Below are 4,626 nucleotides of genomic sequence, written 5' to 3'. Positions count from 1 at the left end.
TTTAGGGATAGTCACCCCCTGCAATATGATTTTTGGAAAAAATGCAAGAACACGTCAAGTTATTTTTGCACTTTTGGGTAATTTACATTTTTTCATAATTGTCCTTTTAATTTTGCCTCACTTTCCGTTATTTTTGTCGTATGTAGGGGGTGACTTACCCTCTAACTTTTTAAAATGAAATCAGGGAAATAGGGTTTTTCATCTCTCATTACGCCGAAACTTTTCCAATTAGTTCAAGATCATTACAATCGCGGGGGACACCTGGGATACTTTCCTTTAGAAATTTTAAGATTCATAAAATTCAGAAGCTTCTTTTGTTTTAAAAGTTTCTTAGCATTTTTATATACAATTTCATGAACATTTAAATTTTCATTTTTTTTAATTTGAGAAAGTAAATCCAAAATGAAGCAAAGTTTAAATTCCTCTTCAACGTCTAACATTCAAATTAAATAAAAAATTAAAAGAAAGAAAAAGACATTTTTTTTATTTGAGTGGAAATATTTAAGAGTATGTTATAAACATGCGATAGATGGATTCTTGTTATTTTGTTTTGTTTAATTTTATAGTTTCATAACTTTGATTCTGTAAAATAAGGTTATCTCAATTTATACATTATTTTGTTCATTAAAATTATTTGCATAACCTCATTCTATCTAGAACAAGTGGTGTAACGATATATTTCAAAAATTTCATACATTTACAAATAATCCCTTTTTTTAAGAAAAATCTGAGAAAACTTTATGCGAATTGAGAAAAATTTATCCTGTTTAATACTTTTACGTGGTTAAATTAAAATCTTTAAGTTATTCAAAAAATTACTGTAAATATTAAACATGTTTTATGATAGTGCTTTTCGCTACAAATTAGTGTTTTTTCAAAGAATTTTAATATAAACTCATAACATTTTGAAGGCTTAAAATTTATAAAAAATGAAGGTTCTTTTTTAAACTTTTTTCACAAGGAGTCGGTTATTTTGCACAAAAAATCATTCCATAATAAATTTCTTATAATTTTTTCGCGATTTTTCGATAATAATTATAGAAATTGCGAATGTTAAAATATTGAAAGAGTTAATGCAAACATTTTAAAGTTTTTTGAACGTATCAGGATTTTAAAGGGATTTCAAAGGATTTCAACAAATTTTTAGGGACTTTCACTGATTTTGAGGCGTTTCAAATTATTTTAAGGGATTTCAAAATATTTTTATTCATTTAAAAGGATTTCCACGCCTTTCAAGAATTTTTGAAACATTTCGAGGCATTCAAGAGGATTTTAAAGGATTTCAAGAGATTTGAAAAAATCAAGGAATTTCAAAGAATTTTATAGGATTCATATATAGATTTCAAAATATTTCTACTGAATTTTGTCAAACAAATTAAATTAAATTTGAAGGGGTTCGTAGCGATTTCATAGATTTCAATGAATTTTAAGTAATTTCATAAGATTAAAGGATTTTGAAGATTTATAGGGATTTAAACGAGTTTTTAGAGAATTTTAATCACTAATGTAAGTTTAATTTGGTTTAAATTTACATGGATTTTAAGAGATTTCGTCAGATTTCATAGCAATTTCACGGGGTTTGAAATATTTCCAAATACATTAAAAAGTTTTTGGGAATTTCAAGGAATTTTGAAACATTTGAAGGGACTTAGAGGATTTTTACATTTTCGAAGATGCCAACGGATTTCAAAGAATTTTGTAGGATCTCTAAATATTTGAAGATATTTCAAGAGGTTACTAGTGAACATTGAAAAATAAATGAAATTTCAAGAAATTGCTGGAGATTCTAAAAATTTTTCGGGATTTAGAATTAGAATGTTTGAAAAATTTTCGATTATGTTAGTCTTTTTCGTCGAAAATTGGCATTTCGGAAAAAAAATTATATTTCAAAGAATATTCACTAATTTTATCTATTTTAGCTTATTTTACCTTTTACACCAAAAATTAGTATTTTAAAAGAAAAATCATTACAATTCCAACAAGATTTGCAATTTTCGAACAGTATCAGGATATATAATAACAGTCTTCACAGGATATCGGGTGTTTTAAGCGAAAATGATTAAATTTGGAAGAAGATTTACAATTCTGAACAATTCGATTTAGATTTAAAAAAAGATTAATAATTTTTGAACAATTTTAGGTTACGTTGACGTTTTACATCCATATTGGTGTTTTCAAACAAAAAATATTGCAATTTAAACAAGATTTAGAATCTTTTAACAGTGTTGAGTTATCTAAGTGTTTTTCGTCGGAAATGGGTGTTATATTTCACAGAAAATTCAAAACTTTTTCACATTTTTAGGTTATTTTAATATTTCTTATTGTAAATCGCTGATTTTAAACAAAAAACATTATGTGTAAAAAAAGATTTACAATCATAAATAATTTTTTGTTATGCCATGTCATTGCTCGTCTAATATTTTAAACAGTAGAACTATCAAGTAAAAAATGAATAATATCTCAATTTATATATTAATTTAGAAATTCCTGTATACCTACACGATGAAAAATGGGTTTCTGCCTGAAATGGACTTAAAATAAAAATTTACGATAAAGAAAAACTTAAAAATCTAGAAAATTGCGTTTAAGAAAAAAGAAATGTTCAAGTGCATAGAAATCCTTGATTGTGTTGACTATTTTTAGGGAACAATGACTACGAGCTTAGTTTAAAATAACTGAACAAGAAACACCCTAAACGTCATTAACAATGCTGATCAGGAAGTTTGTATTATACAATGCCTTCAACAAAATGGTTAATTTCATTTGCTATGCTATTTCAATTATAAGGAAGGCTATTTTCGTTCGAATCGAAAATTATTGGGCTTATTTCAATATTGTAAAAATGGAAGAAATTCAAAATTTTATTACTATTTAAATTCTCGATTTTTTTAAATTCGTTCTCCGGAAAAATTCTCATTTTGTTACCTATCTATTTCTTTACTGTCACCCTTCAATTGAGAAGATCTAAGTTTAATAAAAATGCAAATAATTTTTCTTTTATTCTGAAAAAAATCTGCTTTGAACATTATACAAAATTTCTAATAATAAATAATTAAAGAATAAACAAATTAAAAAGATTTGGGATTGTTTAAAAAACATTAACCTGGTCTAAGAAGTGATAAGTAATTTATAAAGGAATAAAAATGGATGACACGTTCTTGACATCGTGGACAGTTTTTCAGGAAAAAACTGAGATGTCAATATTATGATAGTGCACCATCCTCTTTAGAATACACAAACTTTGTAAAACGACCCACATGTACCAGCAAAAGAAAAGTTACTGCACAATCGAAGTCATTACTCGTCGTGGTGGATCTTTTTTCGCCCAAATAAAACATAAACACAAAATATTTTCTTATTTTTCTGAACCCCTGACACGTTGTTTAAATATTTTTTACAATGGAACCGATTCTCAAATAATTTTTATACCAAAACTCCTTCACTCCTTCTCCCATACTTTTCCCTCTCTTTCCCTACTTCCCCTCCACACACTACAGCCTTCTCTACCCATCCCTTCTATATATTCTTCCTCCTCTACTGCCCCCTCCACTCACTTTCCTTACTTCCCTTCCCCAAGCATCATTTTCCCAAGCCTAGTGCGGGTGAGTGGGGTTGGGAAAATTATGACCCGCACTACCCTACTAGACATCCCGACTATTTTATCGAATGTTGAACTCTTAGTTGAAAATTATATTTTCTTTGTTTAAAGATTCAAAATATATGTTGTATATTCTTCTACTGAGTGGGATTGATTTTTTTTAGTTGAATACTCCACAATTGGGTTTCAAAATTCGTCTTTTTTTCCAAAAAACTAATCTTCTTAGTTGAAAATTCATGCTTTTTGGTGGAAATATCTGCTATTTCGAATTGCATAGAGACTTCATATTTTTTTGTTCAAAATCAACTATTTGGTTAAAAGTTTAACTGTGTAAAAAATTTATTTTGTTTTTGGTGAAGATTTATCATTTTATTTACAAATTTAAATATTTGGTTGTAAATTAACTTTTATCTTAAAATTTTTATATTTTCCGGTTGAAAATTAAACTTTGTAGAAAATCATCTTTCTCGATGAAAATTCAACTATTTTGGTAGAAAAATCAACCTCTATTGGTTTAAAAATTAAACTATATATTTAAGGGCATGTGACACGGCTAAATACCTTTATTACCGACCTCACTTTATCAGTTCACTGAATGTTTTTTTGAACCTAAGAACTTTTTTTGTAAGTAAAATGTCGAGCTGAAACTTTGCAAAAGGTATTAGAGTACAATAAAGTACGTTTAGGTACTGCATTTTGGTAGGCACTTCACTGATCATTATTTTTTATTTTTTCTGAACCTCGACATTTTTTGATCATTCGAACTTTTTTTATACATAAAATATCGGTCTCAAACTTTGAGAAATTCAAGAGACGAAAGAAAACTACGTTTGAGTACAAATCTTAATAATAAAAAATGTGAAAAAAAAATTTCAACTATCAATTCCATCGGCATCAGCCGGTCACGTTGTATACGAAAATACGATCCCTGGGCCAGGGATCCCAGATCTGAAACAAGACGTGGTCCAATAGTATGACACGTCTGTGTCCGTGTGAATATGGTAGGAGACGATATAAATGCCTGGGTT

General features: G+C 27.9%; 1 protein-coding gene across 1 annotated transcript in view; it reads right to left on the bottom strand.

Moving 5' to 3' along the window:
- The window catches only part of LOC117172446 (guanine nucleotide-binding protein G(o) subunit alpha), a 93,173-nt gene that overhangs the window by 22,158 nt on the left and 66,389 nt on the right, over nt 1–4,626 (bottom strand). The window lies entirely within an intron of this gene.

This window comes from Belonocnema kinseyi, chromosome 5 (assembly GCF_010883055.1).
Source record: "Belonocnema kinseyi isolate 2016_QV_RU_SX_M_011 chromosome 5, B_treatae_v1, whole genome shotgun sequence".
Classification (NCBI taxonomy): Eukaryota; Metazoa; Arthropoda; class Insecta; order Hymenoptera; family Cynipidae; genus Belonocnema; species Belonocnema kinseyi.
Note: the sequence above shows the minus strand (reverse complement) of the source record. Positions and strands in the feature narration are given on the sequence as shown.